This window comes from Canis lupus, chromosome 2 (assembly GCF_003254725.2).
Source record: "Canis lupus dingo isolate Sandy chromosome 2, ASM325472v2, whole genome shotgun sequence".
In the NCBI taxonomy this organism is placed as follows: domain Eukaryota; kingdom Metazoa; phylum Chordata; class Mammalia; order Carnivora; family Canidae; genus Canis; species Canis lupus.
This window is the reverse complement of record NC_064244.1, coordinates 19,098,297-19,117,048: the sequence shown is the minus strand read 5'-3', so window position 1 is coordinate 19,117,048 and position 18,752 is coordinate 19,098,297. Positions and strand designations below refer to the sequence as shown.

Sequence of the window (18,752 nt, the reverse complement as noted above, 5' to 3'; positions counted from 1 at the left end):
ACCAGCTTGTAATTATCCTAAGTGAAAGGCAAATGCATGCTGTTGAAATATTAGTTCATTGACTTTGTAGGTGGGATAAGAAGGTTGGACACATTCCCAGATTTATTCTGGGAAGCTACATTCAAATTTCAGTTCAATTCCTAGTTAATAAAGAGAAAAATGCATGTGAGGAAACTGTCCTACATTTCAACTTATATTATTGGTTGGATTTCTAGTTCTCTTTCCTTGTGTCTTTCTCTCAGACAGTTAATCACAGCAGCTACTGGTTTCTTCCTAAATTGCTTTTCTCTTTTCTCAGTATATTATTACTTTTACCAGATTTATCTCATGCTTCTCTCATGTAGGCCTCACTCTACTTACCTATTTCTCACTTTCTGGTCTTTCTGATGAATGGGCCTTTTTTCTATTCCCTCAGAATCAATTCTTTTTAAGTAAGAATAACTCTGGTAGTCCCAAGGTGCAAGTGAGTAAGTACTCACCATTCCTACTGCCATACTTAGTTTGGGAAAAAAATATATGCTCCCTATTCCTCCGCTTTGTTGCAACACACCATGTGGCTTTTGCTAATGTTGAAGGTAACAATGTGTTTTTAATCTAATTTACTAATGTGGAACAGCTTTCTTCTGAATCACAGTGGTGTAACCATTGACAACCAGAGCTTTGGCTCATGTTGAGTGTGAGTGCGTAGGATCAGGAAATAAAATTTTCCAGTATCTCACTATCCCAATTTAATCTTTATCGATCTTAGTGAATTAATTAGCAAGTAGTAAGTGGTGCTATATAAGTAAATGTTTATGAACAATTATGTAGTTTCTTTGAACACTTGTCGTCCAAAAGCCATGCCATCGAGTTCAACCAGGCTTTTATTGTTGTTCTCACTTATTTTATTGGATTATTTTTAGACATTCTTCACCACATCCTCCATTTCAGTCTCATGCTAACAACTGACATTATCCCTTATTCACCTAACACTCTTTTTTTCCTCTCTAGATCTATGCTTTTATGCATCTTTTCAGGGGAGAGGTTTCTTATATCTTAGAGTAAATCTCCTCTATCTTCACTCATTGTCATAAGACCCTTTTGGGGGCCTTTACAGCATTTCTGTCTTCTCTCTTTTCTGCTTTGAAATAAGCTCAAGCCTCCTTTGGTTTAGGAAAAAACAAAAAAAGAAAAGCATGACTATTTTGCATTTTGAGGCTACCATCTTATTCTCTTTGGGTTTGTTGCCAGTCTCTTAAATCTTGGTTTTCCATGTACTATCACCCATTTTCTTTGGCATCCTGAAATCTGACTTCCCTCCCCATTACTGGACCAATTATGCTCCTGCAGAAGTCACCAACGGCCTTGTCATCAATTTCACAACATCCCAACTGCTCATTATCTCTGTCTTGACATTGTTGGATTGAGCTTTTGAAACTCTTCTCTTGGTTGGTTTTCATGAGACAATAGTGCAGTGTTCCCTTCATTGTTTCCCCTTTTTCAATTTCTTTCTTTTCTTTTTCTTTCTTTTCTTTTCTTTCTTTCTTTCTTTCTTTCTTTCTTTCTTTCTTTCTTTCTTTCTCTCTCTCTCTCTCTCTCTCTCTCTTTCTTTCTTTCTTTCTTTCTTCTTTCTTTCTTCTTCCTTTCTTCCTTTCTTTCTTATCTTTCTACTCCCTAACTACAGCTATCCTGAAAATTGGTCCTCATTAACTCTGCTCTCTTATTTACACTGTCTCCTACATGCAAACCCCATCTACACTCAGCAGTTCAACCATAGGGATGATTTAAAGTCCTTATATGTAAGCAAGACCCATCTTCTGGATTTCAGCCCTGGATTACCTACTGGCCATTTTCATTAGGTTGCACACTTTCACCCCAAACTGAGGATCTCTAAATTAGAAATAATTCTCTTTTTCTGGTCCCTAAATTGACTCATCTTACTATTTCTGTATTTCTGATAGGATTTTTATTATTATGCTTGATGCACAGGCTATCTAAAATGTCAGATTTTTGTGTGTCTCCATTTCTCTTTCTGTCCATATACTTAGATCTCTGCTTTTTCAGTCTTTTGGCCTCCACTATTGCTCATGACTTGGCTTCATGCCTGGTTTATTGCCTTCAACACTTAAGCAAGAGCCTTCATCTCCAACTTCTCTTTGTATCAAAATGCACTTAAAAACTGAGAAGATCCTAATTTTATTACAGTAACACTTTTATCCCCCAACAAAATTTCCTCAAAAAGAATGCCATAGTTCCCTTATGGCCCATACAGGAGACAGACACCTCACTATAAAAGTCTTTGAATGACAGATAAAAGCATATTTTTATTCTTTTTTAGGAGTCTTTAGTCGGGAAGCTATGTAAAAACAATGAAGAATAAAAATATTGCTTTAATTATATTTGGGGGGATGGGTTAGTTGGGTGGAGCTTAGAGGCAGGAATACCATTTGGGAGTTATTTTAATAATCCTCAAATGAAGTGATAAATCAGAACTTAAAATGATATAGTAGAAGGACCAACCTAAGAAAGGAGAAATCATCCACTGTTACAGATTGATGTACGGGTTCTGGGGATGAAGCAAAGGAAAAAACTAGAAATAACTGCCAGTTTCAAGGACAGTGATATGTAAAACTGTGGGAAAATTAAATTTATAGGAAAGTAGGAAAATAGAACTGTATAGGCATAAAGTTTGTTATTTCCATTTTAAATATATAGTGTTATTGATATTCTCAAGTAATATGTCAAACAGACAACCTGAGATATGTTAGGAACTTTTAAACATGTGATTCCTTCTCTGAGCAATTTTCATGGTTTTTCCTAAAAGAAAACATCGAAGAGCCATATATAGGTACTAGTCATTTAAGCCTGAGAGGATGATCTGCTACTTCAGAGCAAGTAGGCCCTATAGATTTCAATCATGCATCAGGTTCAGAAAGAACCATCACATACAATTATCAGAATTATCAGAATTAATAAAATATTAATTATATTTTTTAAATATAAAAAAGATTCCTTTATTCATGACAGTATTCCTATCTTGCTTCTTCTGGAGTTACTAAGGGAGGTGAGGAAAAGAGAGAGAAGCTATTAATTCATTCTCATTATCTATATTTCAAGAAGTGTTGGTTGATGTTTGTTTGCTTTTATGATGTTCACACTTAATACCCTTTCCAACTGCTAATTCATTTAATACTCCCCTGTTCACTTCTTCTCCATGAGTATTGGGGATTCAATCATGATTTTTTTTTTTTTTTTAAGTAATGCTTTTGCTAAGAAACACACACACACTCTGGTCACCATCACCTTCATGCAAAGCTGCCACTCTGGCTTTATGCACCCTTTCAAAATTATTTACTGTTTTGTAAGTAAAATTTAAACAATTTTATACCTGCCCAACTCAAGCAGACTGGTTTCTATCTAGGTCTCAGAGAATTTCAACCCAAGTTCTAGGCAAAGAAAATTATTACAAATGTGACAAAAGCATATAATAGAAATTTAGAGTAAATGGGAAAAGAGTAAGACAACCCAGGCTCTCTTAGGCCAATATTAACCAGCCTACTATATAGAAAGCTCATAAGCAGAACCTAGGTCCTATGAGACTAATCCTCCAGCCTAGAACACACACTAGGATGGGCTAAGACACCTACCTGGTAACTTTAAAGCTCAAATATGTTCACTTTGCAGAAGTGGGACTAGGAATTTAGGAGCAAGACTTTGAAGGCTTCCAATTGCCCAAATAGTTTCAGTAAGGCCATTATGTATCTCACTGTCCAAAGGAGGGTTTCTATAAACAATATCTCTTTCAGGTCACCAACATTTGCCCAACTTCAGTGAAATGGCACAGAAAGTCACTTAGAGACTTATATGGTCATGCCTATATGTGTAGATGTAGATATATGTGTGATCCCACACCTCACACACAGTATTTTTCTCCTGCTTCAAGTAGTAGCTTTACTTTTTTATCATTTTCCAGTCTGCTTTCTGACTATAGATAGCTAGGCTCTTTTGCATCTTAATGTATATTAAGGATAAAGATGTAAGAATTAATATGTTTCAACAGAAGTCACACTTCAATCTATACATACTTATCCAAATGTCCAAAGAGGAAAAAACAATCTGGAAATGCAATCAGAGATTCAGCATAAGGTACAATTCTTCCTATGCTTTGGGCCTGTCTTCAAAAAGATTAAACATTATGTACCCTCTGAATCTCCCTAACCTTTTTGTTCACTGAAACTTCACTCTTTGTCCCACCTTTCGGGATTCAACTAATACAGTAATATTATAGCCCTAAGATATTATTAGCTAATAATCACTTTATATTTTAACATTTGAAAACTATTTTCCATTTTAAATAAGAGATCTTAATGTCTTGATTAATGAAATATATATTAATTAATGTCTTAATTAATGAAATATGTATACATATTTCACCAAACATATTTAGGTACAAAGGTCATAAACTCCTTTCAATTTACTCAAATGTTCCTGATATATCAATTTTATAAATAGTGTCAACCTTTTTAAAGAAACCTCTTCTGGCTGCATTGATTTTTTTCTATTATTTTTCTGTTTTCTATTTGATTGGTATCTGCTCTATTCTTTAACTATGGGTGGCCTCCTGCATCTACATTTAAGTGAGACTGTGCATTTGAAATTCAATAATTGCATTAAATTATCCTGCTCTGAATGTTAAGTACTTAGCTCATGCTTGCACCACCAAGTACCTCTCCACTAGGCTAGCAGATAATATAAACAAATACAAATATTAATATGAACACAACAGCATGGATAAAAGTTCATTGAAGCAAGTTAGTTATTGAACCTCTCAGTACCCTTCAATCCACTTTATTTACCTTTTCTGCTAACAGACTGGGAGCTTTCAAATATGCCCATGAAAGATAAAAGGCCATCCTACCTTTTTTCCTAGAGGTTATGCAAAAAATATTTCACTGTACTCAGATAAAAAAATGCATTTCTGCACATCCTTTCCTGGGCCTGTGTTACTGACTTGGTGAACTTTGCTGCAGAAGCAAAGGCAACACAGGACAAGCATGGTCTTACCTCAACCTTTGGACAGCCAACAGGATTTCAAGTTACAGCAAAGTCTCTCCAGGGTCACGTTCACTGTGATTTCAAATGAAGTTGCAGGTCTTTTTCTCTTCAAGTTGAAAGAACAAAAAATGTCAACTTCAGATTATTGCTCAACATCTTTCAAAGAATAAACATTAATTACATGCCTATTCTGTGTCAGGTACTGCCTAACCATATGCATTATTTCCTCCAATGTTCATTACTTTGGTGGGGGAGGTTGACTCATCGAGACCCATTTTCCATTGTCAAGGCAATTTGTGATCTTAGTAATTTAAAAGAAAAAGACCAATGTACCTAGAAATAACTCCGGAGGTTTATATTCTGTGAATAGCCAAAGAACTATATGGGAGGCTGTCAATGCAGATTTTAATAAGACTTAGATACACCACAAAAACCTCGTCCTGTAACAAAGCATTACTCAGACCTTTCCAATTTCAGCTCCTTGCTGAAACATCATAACCACCCACAGCACATGACAGGGGCTCTAGGGATTACACCAGGACAGACAGGTCAAATCACCTGTCACTGCTCCATTTGCCTGCGATGGGATAGATGCTGGATCTTCATGTTGTGATTTCTTAACATTTCTGACACTGTTTTACAACACATTGGAGCACCTGTGTCTCTCCCCAATGCCTTCCTCGACTGATACAAATATCCAGAACCAGTAGGTCCTACTTATTGAATACATGAAAGACAAAAATAATTTTAAGACCAAATAGGAGTATAGACTACCAGCAGAGGCCTTTATTGAATGGATAAAAAAAATAGAAGAATATACTATTGCTCAAACCAAAAAGGCAGGAATCCAAATGTTGCTTAAACTTAGAGCAGCAAAGATTCCAGACTCTCACTGCTTAAATGGAAAGCACAAAATATACCCTCAATTCTGATGCAGGCCCTTGAAATCTACTTCAACTACTTTTACTATGACTATAAATTCTTACTATAATGACAAAAAATTCATACAACTTATTTCTAAACTATCAAGTGGAATTTTGCCCTAAAGAATGAAAGCTCCATTTCTGGTTAAGGACTCTCTCTCAGTGAATACTTTCCTTCATACAGACTTTCACACTAAATTTCATTCTGAATTTCAGATTCATCTTGCATAAAATTTTTCTTAATGAATATCTTCCTTTTATTCCAAGTGTAAATCTAGAATTCTTGCCCAAACCTTTGTTGTATTTCTCTGGTAAGCACCATTGTATATCTGGCATAACCTGATTTTAAATACTCATTTGGCTCAAATTGAGAACTTTGCAGAGGAAAATCTCACTAATTGCAGAAAATCTTTACATTTTTCTTCCACTTTCTCTGGTATCTTTGAAAATGGTTTTCTCCTCTAGCTTAAGAAATGAATTTTAGAAGAATGAAGACAATTCCATGGATCTTTTATTTATATTACACATTTGCCATAGGTTGGTTATAAAGTGACAACCTCCAGCTCTATTTTCCCCTTTACAGAACTTTAGAATTATTTCTTTTGAAAAAAAAAATAAGAACAGATAAAATCCAGTGGAGCTTCTATGTCTGTAGCCTATCCACTGGGGAGATAAATTTCAGGATATGAGTACGAGAAGTAAGTTGTATTACATCCAATGTTCCAATCAAGGGAAGTTTATAAATGGCAGATTTTCTGTGTTGTTGAGTTTTGTGGACAACATTATGTCTGTTCAATTACAGAAAATAATTTGTTAAAAATCAAGAGCATGTTGTCTACAGTTTGGATTGCTTAAAAAAATAGCACATGTTGGAGAGTAAAACTGTACTCATGACATAATCAGTGACCCTGATACAATTATTTCCCTAATATTCTGAAGAGAGAAATCTGGGATCTCCAGCTCAAGCATTTTTCTCAAGTTTATCATATGCTTGATGAAATTAATATATGTCTGTACATTATTAAAGAGATAATAGAAGTATAGCTTTTACCAGGCCTCTTCATTGACTGGGTATTTGCAGAAGGCTGTGGTTTCTCTTTGTTTCCAATAGCAAGACTTTATTGGACACTTGCTAGAATATTGGGTAATAACACTATGAACCTCTCAGTGGCCCATAGAGACACATTGACCCTTGGATGCCCTACACCTAGCACAGTGCCTGACACAAAAGTACTACTTAGTGATTTTCTTTTAAACTGCTTTGAGATAACTGAGAAGAAAAGAAAATTTCTCTCATTGAGTTTACAATCTTACTGACTACATTTAACTTGCACAAAACAAAGGGTTTGACAAAAATTACCCGGAAGAAAGTAATTCTAACTGAAGAAAATTGCCAACTTCAAAGTTTAAAAGAAGTTTGGTAAATCTACTATCCTTCTGTGGATTTAAAAGTGAGCCTTGGGGCGCCCAGGTGGCTCAGTCAGTTAAGTGTCTGACTCTTGACTTTGGCTCAGGTCATCATCAGGGTCATGAGATTGAGCCCCAGGATGGGCTCTGTGCTCAATGGAGAATCTGCCTGAGATTCTTTCCCTCTTCCTCTGCGCCTCTCCCACTCGCTCACTCTGTCTTTTAAATAAATACATCTTTGAAAAGCTAATAAAAACAATAAACCTGAGCCTCTAGAAATATATCTCTAAGTGGTTTGTGAGTAGAACCAGATCAGAATTTTAAGACTACAGCCAAGATTTAAAGGTCTTCTAAGAAAACAAACATGTTATTGCTTTCTGGTAAATAAATGTATTTGAACTGTCAATAGTAAACAAAATGAAGCGAGGGGGTTATCATTGACCTGGAAAGAAATCCACAAATTTGTAGCTCATTATCTCTTTAAAACTTCTATTTGTTTGTTTGTTTTGGCAAACAAGAGCATATTCATTTAATATCCAGGCTGCCAAATTCCAGCGGCACTGGGTATTTCTTGAGAAATTTCAGAATATAAAAGGGGCAAGCAGATTAGCCATTAAATATCTTGTTATACTGTGGACTTCCAAAGAAAAGAAGTCGAGTATGGTAGCATTAAACAATACACATAAAGCAATCAAATGCCCAGAAATGATCTAACACAACCCTGAGACAAATCCCTTTAAATTGCTTAAAGGCCTTGGCTTTTTTAACTGATATATTTATTTAGATACTATTTACTTAGATGAATTAATTCATACAAGTAGCACAAAATTTTTAAAAGCTCAGTCTCCCTCTCCTTCTAGTATTCCAGATGTGCCATCTGCTTCCCCAGTTTCTATGGATCCTATCAAAATATTTTATGCATACCTAAGCACATTTACATATGTATGTATACACATATAAATGCAGATATATACATATTTATTTCTAAAAGTTTTAAAATCTGAAATATTTCAAGTATATAGAAATTGTGTAATATAGTAGATAGCCTGTACTTAAAATATAGATGTTTAAAGCTTAACATTTTTGTGATTTTTGTTTCAAATATAATTTTTTAAAGAAATGGAATGCTGGAGATACAGTTGAATTCACCAATAATCCTGTTTTCTTTTTCTCCTCTGAGGCTAACATTACCTGAAATTAGTGTGCATGCATGCTATGGTGAAAGAGTTAGCTAAATAATTCTCAAGTCTGTTGTTGTATAGGCACCAGATTATTAGGATTCTCTGGCTGTTTTTTGCTGACTTTAGCAAAGTATTACCAAAAAAAAAAAAAAAAAAAGAGGAGTTTAGGCAAGAATGAACTTTTTTCAGAGGGCAACTAAGAATTCTTTGTTGAAAGGAAATAAAGCTGGGCAAACCTAAAATTAAGGGTGTCTTCCTACCCAAGCTTAATGTTTCAGGGTGATCTTAATCCAACACCATTACAATGAGGGAGAGGACAAGTAAATCAAGTATCTCTAGGAAGTGAGGGGCTGTGGGCGTTTTATGCCTTGGTGAAGGTGTATATTTTATTACTAACATTGTTTAGAAAAGCTGGGAAATGCAGAAATTAACAGGAGCCCGTCTTTTGGTCTACCACTGCTTTTAAATTTTTTACACACATTTCACCCCCTCATGGACTCTACCCTAGGCAGGCAGACATGCCCATTGCCTCCTTTTCTTTGGTGTGTCAGTGGACCATAGAAGTCTGGAAATAAAAGAAGTAAGGTTTAAGAACCACACCCCATAAAGAATTTTAAATGTGGCTAATGGGACAAGAAGTAGACAGGAGGTAAACAGATTTAGTTTACAAAATTCTTCAAAGAATTGTACTATCAAAAAAATCCAAAATCTAACTTCCAAATTCCATGTTTCACCTGTGAAGCCCCCCAAGAATGATTTAATCTTGAACACAAACATCCTCAGATGTGTCCCCAGGTGGATAGACAAGAAGAAACTCTTAGAAAAATAAGACAGGGACCATAAAAAACAAAAAACAAACAAACAAAAACAAGGCAGTTAACCTACAAGAGAGTAGAAGCAGATTTAGACAGATGGACAAGCAAGGAACTTACTTCTCTGCCTGGGTAAGGAGTGTCTGTGATTCCTGAGCACCAATGTTTGATTACTTCTATGGGTCACTGAATGGGGGAGTGTTACTGTAGTTCTTCATTATTGGATTCTGGGTATGTTCATGTCATAGTGTAGGAGAGCTCATGGGCAACATGTTTTCATAAATTATTAGACCATGGAAAGACATATCCAGACCTAATGGAGACAACCATGTCTAGCAAGAAATTTTGGCTAGTTGCTAGCCATAACTGCCTGGTGCTTTAAATTGTCTATCTTGTGAGGGGAGTGTTCTATGGAAGGGAAGAGATGTGTCTAGAGATATTTGGATGGCCAGTGGGAAAAAGTGAGTCACACTGCTGTTTGTCTCCCCAGATCCATTCTGGTTTTCTTCCTAAGGTTTTACCTGCCCAGTGAGAGACTACATTTCCCAGCTCTGACGTAACTAGGGTTTTAGAATGCTAGCAGCAATGAGTACAACTCCTTCTCATTTTCTTAAAAGGAATTGGCTACTCTATTCCTTTTTTCTCTTTCCCCAACATTTGGTGTATTATCTTGTTCATGATTCAGTTTTGATCATATAGATGAGGACAAAGCTGGCAAACTAAATGACAGAAGGACCCTGAATTCCTGGATGACAGATGTACCTCCACTAACTGAACTGATCACACAGACTGCTCTATGAGAAAGCAATGAATTTTCATGGTATTTAAGCCACAGACTTTTAGGTTCTCGTAATAGCAGCTTGGTATTTAGCCCAACTAATGCAATACACATTGTTTCAGTTTATTCATTTTAACTGTCCTACAGTATATCCAAATGTATTTTTGTATTTCCTTATTTATGACCAGTTACAATATTCCTAGCTTTTAGCTCCTGCAACAAATGCAGCATTGAACATCTCTCTGTGTATTATGAGATTTTTCTAAGGCTCTATTGTCCAAGACAACAGTGACTAATCACATGATTTAATTGAATTATTTAAATATTGAACATTTATTTTCTCACACTAGCCACATTTTAAATACCCATTAACCATATTAGTCATTTTCTGGGCTATGGCTTCCATATTGTGACAGTATGTATATAAGACATTTCCATCATCACAAAAAGTTCTTCTGAACAGCATCGTCCAAGAACAAACCTAGTGGAAAGATTACAAGGTTACAGAATATGCACATTTCAATGTTACTAGATAGTGTCAAATCACACATCAACATGATTGAGACAGTTTATAGTTCATAAGAATTTTTATTTGCTGACATCCTCACCTAAAATTTATATTCCCAAATTGTAACTTTTGCTATGCTAGAGGAGGTAACTAGTACAACTGAGCAAATTTCCTTGTTCTAAATTTTCCATGGCATTTACTGTATCTGTCCTATTATTCTATTAGATGTTTTGGCATTTTCTTAAATATCCCAAGAGCTTGTTATATTCTGGATACCAATCCTTGTTGGTTATATGATTTGCAAATATCTTCTCTCCATATGTGGCTTGGGTTGCTTGCCAATTGCAACAACATGGATGGATCTAGAGTATAATGCTAAGTGCGAAACGTCAGATAGACTACATGATTTCACAAACACTACATGAATTCACTCGGGTGGAATTAAGAAACAAAACACAGAAAAAAAAAAGAGACAAAAAGGTCACACTCTTGGAGAAAAAAGTGGTGTTTACCAGAGGGGAAGTGGGTCAGCGAATGAGTGAAACGAGTATTGGGGATTAAAAGTACACTGATCATGGTGAGCACTTAGAAGTGCCTGGAATTGTTGAATCACTATATTGTACACCTGAAACTAAGATAACATTACATGTTAATTGTACTGGAATTTTAAAAATTAAAATGAAAATGACCTAAAAAAAACCTTTAAAAACAAAAAATACATTGAAACTTTGTTACTGGTATTTTGGTTTTAAACCAAAGTTTATAATTTTAATATAATTCCATATCTCAGTTTTTTTTCATTTAGGTATGTTATTTCATTTCATAATTAAGTAATTCTATCTTATATCAAGTTAATAAAGATAATAAAGATATATTCATTTAAAAAAGTTTTGCTTTTAACATTGAGATCTTTATCTGAAAGTTTCTGTATCATGGTGGGAAGCAATATAGTTTTAATTTCTATCATATAGATATTTAGTTGTCAAATATCATTAATTAAATAATCCATCTTTTATACTTTGACATATAAGGCCAATTCCGGCACATGCCAAATTCCCTTATTTTCTAGGACACTTTCAGAGCTGTCTATTCTAACCCATTAGCCTATTTGTCTATCCTAATAACATGTTTCATTTTTTAAAGCTTATTGAAATGAGATTATCTTAGATCATTTGAATGAGCCCTCAGTGTAATCATGGATCCTCAGTAGAGAGGCAGAAGGAAACTCGTGAGCATGCATGTACCCACGCACTCATTCACACACCCACACCCACACACACAGAAGAATGTGACATGAAGACAGAATCAGATATTGGAGTGTGCACCCACACATCACGAAATAACATCAGGTAAGGAATGGATTCTCTCCCAGAGTGTACAGAGAAAACAGCTTTGTCAACACCTTGATTTCAGCCCAATGATACTGATTCGGGACTTCCAGATTCCAAAACTAAATTTCTTCTGTTTTAAGCCACCAATATTGCAATGATTTGTTACACCTGCAACAGAAAACGAACGCAGATTTTGATACCTAGAAGAGATCCTTCTGGAATAAATACTCCAATATGTGGAAGTGGCTTTGGAAGTGGTAATAGAAATGGATAATGGTACAGAATGTTGTAGTGAATAGAAGTGGCCTCAACTGCCTTAAACACACTGTTGGTAAAATATGGATGTTAAAGGAGTTGTTGGTGAAGACACAGAAGGAAATGAGAAACATAGTACTGAAGATCTATGTCATCTGAGAGAAAACAGAGCATCATAAACAGAATGTTTGTAGACATATGAATGCTAAAAGCACTGCTCATGAAGATTCAGAAGGAAATAAGGAAGGTGTTATTGGAAAAAGAAAGATGATCCTTGTTTCAAAGTGGCAGAAAATTTAGCCAAAATATGTTCTACCCCAAAGAAGTCCAAAAGATAACCTTTTGTTAGTACTGAAGACATTGGACACATGACTCACGGATTGCCTCAAATACCTCAACAGAAGCAAGGAATGGAGATGGACTTATCCATGAAAGATCTGTATAGGTCTTTTTTGTCTGGTAGTATGAATGCCTGTGACATACACAGAAAAAAGAAAAGAAAAGAAAGGAAAGAAAAACATATATAAGGAATTGGTTCATGTGATTATGTAACATGGCAAATCCTAAATCTGCAGGGTACGTCAGCAGGATAGAGACCCAGAATAAGCCCATGTTACATGTCAAGTCCAAAAGGCCTCTTCTTGAGGAATCCCTTTTGCTCGGGGTGTAGGTCAGCCTTTTGTTCTAGCCAAGACATCAACTGATTAGATAAGGCCCACCCAGGTCAGAGAGTAATCTGCTTTACTAAATTTTTTTTTTTTAACTAAAGTATAACTGTCCTCTATTAGTTTCAGGTTATAGAACATAGTGATTCAACAACTATATACGTTACCAAATGCTCACTGTGAGAAATATAGATACCATGTGTCACTATACAAAGTTATTACAATATTATTGACTATATTCTCAATGCTGTGCTTTTCATCTCCATCTTATTTTATAACTGGAAGTTTATACTTCTTAATCTCCTTTATCAATTTTGGCTATCCCCCTACTCCTCTACCTCTGGCAACCACTAGTTTGTTCTCTATGAATCAGTTTCTCTTTTGTTGTTGTTTGTTTTGGATTTTTTTTTTTTTTTTAGATTCTACATATAAATGAAGTCATATGGTATTTGTCTTTCTCCATCTGATTTCTTTCACTTAACATAATATACTCTTACTAGATCCATCCATGTCTGTTTCCTGATTTAAATGTTAATCTCATGCAAAAACACCCTCACAGAAAGACCCAGAATAATGTTTGACTATCTGGGCACCATGGCCCAGACAAGCTGGCATATAAAATTAACCATCACAATATTATCCCAGAGGAAATAACCTGGACTAAAAGTGACAGAGACAGAACAAAATGAAAGGAGGTTGTCAGACTGTCAATATTCAATAGGCTGGAAAAAGGTTGATAAAACTACTAAGCAGCAAAGAAACACTACCTTTCAAGAAAAAGGGAGGATAACTCAGAGGACAGCCTTGCCCTCAGAAGCTGGAGCTGCAGGTGCAGAGGTAGAGACCAGCATCTCAAGCCCCAGAGACTTGAAACCTAATGGAATTTCCCCCATTGGACTGAAAATTTGTCTATGATTAGAGACTTTCTTATTTCTTCCATTTTCTACCCTTTAGAACGTGTATGTCTATAATTAGTATATTATACTCGTCGCATCATTGTATGTTAAAAACCAGTAACTTGTTTTCTATTTTCACAAGTCCATCCATGGGGGCAAATTCTGGGCGAGGATGGATAATATCCAAGTCTCATTCATACCAGATTTAGATAATTCTAATGATGAGATTTGGATGTGATGATAATTAGATGAAATTTTGGAATTGAGTTGATGCTACAATGGACCCAGACTTTTGGGGTTGCTGGGATTGGTAAACATATTTCTCACGTGGGAAGGAGATGAACCTTTGAGAGCCAGAAGGTGGTCCCCACAAAAGACATTTATACTATAACGTCTGGGACCTGTGAATGTTATCTTATTGAAAAAAGGGTCTATGTCAATATGATCAGGGTAAAGATCTTGAGACAGGGAGGATTATCCACATGGTCCCTAATATTCAATCCCACATATTCTTATTAGAGAAGACAGAGGGAAATTTGAACACATGCACACAGGGGAGAATTCAAGTAAAAATGGAGGTGGAAAACAGAAGGATATAGTCACAAGCCAAATAAATGGTGTACCTAAAGCCCTTGAGGAGTGGAGCCTTGCTAACACCCTGATTTCAGTCCAGTGATACAGATTTTGGACTTGTAACCTCCAGATCTCTGAAAAAAATTTCTATCATTTAAGCCAAAAACTATTATAATTTGTTACTGAGTCCATATGAAACTAATAAATATATTTTTATAATTTCATTGAATTTAGAAATAAATTTGTGGAGGATCATCTTTATAGCATCTTTCCATCTGTCGTCATGCATATACCAATCATTTCCTTTGATCTTCTAAGACTTCCATGATTTTGTGGAATAATGATGGTAATAGAAAATATCCTGTCCCCCTTACCATGCTTAAAGATACCACTTCTGTTTTACCATGAAATATTATGTTTCTATACACTAATGATGATGGATACCTATTATCAATTAAGGGACTCTCTTTTATTCTTTCTTTTTTTAACTTGGAGTTTTTATCATGATTGGGTTGAGAATGATCAAATTATTTTTTTCTGCTTGGAATTTATTTTAGTTATTTATTTTAGAGAGGAAGGAGAGAGAGAAGGGGTTTGAGAGGGGCAGGAGAGGGAGAGAGGATCTTAGGCAGGCTCCAGGTCCAGTCCTGAGCCCAATGCGGGGCTCAATCTCACAACCCTGAGATCATGACCTGAGCTGAAATCAAGAGTTGAATGCAGAACCAACTGAGCCACCCAGGCGGCCCTTTATTTATTTAGACTGCTTTGGTGGCTTAGGGGGTCCCTGAAACTGCAATCTGATGTCTTCCATCAGTTTGGAAAAGTCCTCAACTACATTAGGTCTTCAACTGTTGCTTCTCTCTCTCCTATACTCCCATACTCTAAACTTTCTCTACATATTCTCTACATTTTGTACCCATTATTATATTTTCCATCAGATTTCCTATGCTTCATTTTTCATGTATTTTTGCACCCTGTCATCCAGTTCATCAACTCTAACCTATTAATATAACCACTAGCCTCCAGCCATTTAGTTAACCCATTGTTGTTTCAGTTCTAGACTTTCCATTTTTATTTTTTATTTTTTAGACTTTCCATTTTAATAGTTTCTAATCCTCTGCCCAAAATCTCAGTTTCTTATCTCTTTTAACAGCTAACTCATTTAATCTTTTTAGATGTATTAGAGAGAGAGAGAGAGAGAGAGAGCACTGCATGCAAGTGGAAGGAGGGGCAAAGGGAGAGGGAGAGAATCTCAAGCAGAGGCCCCTGGGAGCACAGAGCTCCATCTCAGGACCCTCAGATCATGATCTGAGCTGAAGTCAAGAGCTGGACACTTAAACAACTGAGCCATCCAGGTGCCCTTACTCATTTAATCCTTTAAAACATATTTTCCTGTCTCTCTTTTTTTTTTTTTTTTTTTTTAGGAATTTTAGGTTGCATTCACCCTATTTTCTCTATTATTTAATGTCCTACATGTATTGTTTCCTTCATTTACTTTCTTTGGGGTTACTGCACTATTTTATTAGTGTCTTGATTTAAACACTTAGAAAATAAGATGGAAAGTGAATGCCCTAATATAAATTTCCTAAATTTACTCTCTTAAATATTATTATACATGATTTGATAAATATATTATTTCATTCTGACAGCTTTTAATTTCTTTTTTCTCACATCTTCCAGTTACAGATTTTTAAATTTTCAAACTATGATGTTTCAGATATATTTTTATTATTAATTTCTAATTTTTTTTTACTCTGGTCAAGAATGTGTCCTATACTAAATTCTTTTCTATTGTTGAAACTTTGTTGTTGGTCAAGTAGATTATTTACCATAAATAATCTGTCATTTAGAAGAATGTTTATTTACAGTGGAGATTTTACCTGAGTCTGATTATAAGATACTAGTTCATTTAATAATTTTTGGTGTCCCTCCCCTAAATATTACTGAAACAGGTATGTTAAAATTTCCCATTTTGATTTACATTTGTTTCATATGTTTTAACGCTATGTTAGGAGAGGGATACAAGATTATTTATAATGACTCTTTTTTTTTATCTTTAAAATGTTTTTTTGTCATTCATTTAGCTTTTCTGTATTTTCTATTTTGCCTGAACTTAATAGCCCCATATACTATTATCCCATCCTGTGTGTACTAGCATCTTTTTCTATCTCTTTACTTTTTTATACCTTTACTTTAAAAAAAAAATAGGCACCTGCTGTTTAAAGAGGTACATCTAAATCTTTCTTTTGATAAGTGAACCTGTTCACATTTACTATAATTGCTGATAGAGTTCAATTTGTGTCTTCTTTTTATCTTGTCTTTCTCCCAAGTTTGCCATGATAATGATTAAGTTTTCTGTCTGCCTTTGGTGAGATGCAATGTTACTATGATGGGTCTCAATGTAGATTTTTATTTATCAGACTCTTCCATTTCAAGTCAGGGCATTCTGTAATTCTGTGAATTCCTCAGCCATTTTGTCTTTACCCCCCAAGTTCTATTCTGTGTTTGGGGAACTCCTATTAATCTTCTGTGACTCTCAACCATTTTTGAGATTGCATTGTTTAATATGCTTTTTTGCATTGTTTAATATGCTCCAACATATATCCCAATTTACCCATTTTAGTGAAATTATATCTCATTCACATTGTGAAAACCTCTTTTACTCAATGGCTCAATTAATATCTAGCATTCTCTGTTACTTGCCAGTCTTGTTTGTTAAAGTGTTATTGTCTACCACTGAGATTTTATTTTTTCTTTTTTTAAAACTTTATTTATTCATGAGAGACACAGAGAAAGAGAGGCAGAGACATAGGCAGAGGGAGAAGCAGGCTCCCTGCTTGGAGCCTGATGCAGGATTCAATCCCAGGACCCTGAGATCATGACCTGAGCCGAAGGCAGACCCTCAACCACTGAGCCACCCAGGTGTCCCTGTCCTGAATATTTTTAGTATATGTGCCGCCAAAGCGAGCACTCTCCTGAATATTTTTAAAGCCCTTTAAGTCTCTCACACTGCTCTCTTTTCTCAAGTTCTTGGGATGTTAATCCTCTTTGTTTTCAAAGTAGCTGTGTCTCGGGGAGCCCCTGATTGTCTAGGTTTTGGAAATGTCCCAACAGAGTGGTTTTACATATGCCTCTATCAGCTGCCCCACAACATTCACTGGTCCAGCGCCCTTTATATGTTCATTTCTTGGCCTAAAATTTCTAAACTCCAAGGTCACTATAAATTCAAATTCTACACCTACATGTGTCAGCTCTTTGGGATTTCAACTATTAAGACACTTCTATATTTTTATCTATAATTTTAAATAAAGGCAGATCTATAATTTTAAATAAAGGCAAAATTTCTGATTCTCTGCATTAAAGATTTTATAATCTCCTAGCCACAAAGAGGCAGCAGTCCTAAAATTATTGAAGGGATATCATGCCCAGTTTATTGACTTAGGGGGTTAAAGCAATACTGCCTATCCTCACATTGTTGTTAAGACCGCAGACCCACATCCTTAAAACCCACTGCTCTGTCCACTACTCACATGAATCATGGCGGCTTTCTCAGTTTGTGAGACTCTTAACTTATTTCCATTCCATCTTAATTTCTAGCACCTGGGCTTTATTTTTTCCTTTTTTGAGCTTGCTATTTATAGAAAGCAATTATGGTTACTATATTTTATTCACCATTTCTATGGGTTTGGAGTGAGAAGGGAGTCAGTTTTACTTAAATACATCTTGTTTTTAGTTTCTTATTCCTTAACAAAGTCACATACTGTTTTGTACCTTATTTTTTTCAACTAATAATCTTGCAGTTATTCTATATCAATAACTATAAGTTGCTTTTGCCTCTGAATTGCTGCATAGTATCCCACTATAGTTATGCAGAATATTTATGTAACAAGACACTATTTGCTGTATTTTTAAACAAAATGTTTTCGCTGCACAAGATGTGGAGAAGATAGAACATGAGTGTATGTTTCTAGCTCTTTGCCTCTCATGTATAATTTTTATGTCTAAACATATGATTTGGTAACCTATACTATCATTTGAAAATACTGAGCATACTTTAATTTTTGATATTCCTTAAATGCTCTTCAATAACTACCATGGCTATCTAGTAATGCATTTAATTATTTAAATGTATATTTGTATTTTATATTTGTATTTTAAAGTTCTTCCAAAAAAAACATAAAGTTCTTCCAAACTATTCACTAATAATGTCATGATGCACATAATTACATGTAAATATTTTTAGACTGCTCATTATTACTGCTGATTTAGAATTACTGTAATGGATAGTCAGTTCTAAGGTATATTTTTTCTTTTGATACATTTATGAAATTGCCTTCTAAAACTGTATTCTAAAGTCCCTCCAAAAGAGTATAAATGACTATTTCCTCA

At 35.1% G+C, this 18,752-nt stretch overlaps 1 long non-coding RNA gene across 6 annotated transcripts in view; it reads left to right on the top strand.

Moving 5' to 3' along the window:
- The first annotated feature begins 9,280 nt into the window (after window positions 1–9,280).
- Window positions 9,281–18,752, top strand: part of LOC112659062 (uncharacterized) — a 48,156-nt gene continuing 38,684 nt past the window's right edge. For 5 of the 6 annotated variants that reach the window (XR_007405514.1, XR_007405515.1, XR_007405512.1 and 2 more), the window contains exons 1-2: window positions 9,281–9,489; window positions 15,539–15,718. This is a non-coding gene — a long non-coding RNA (uncharacterized LOC112659062). The remainder of the gene's footprint in view (window positions 9,490–15,538; window positions 15,719–18,752) is intronic. The other variant, XR_007405511.1, reaches the window with a different exon arrangement.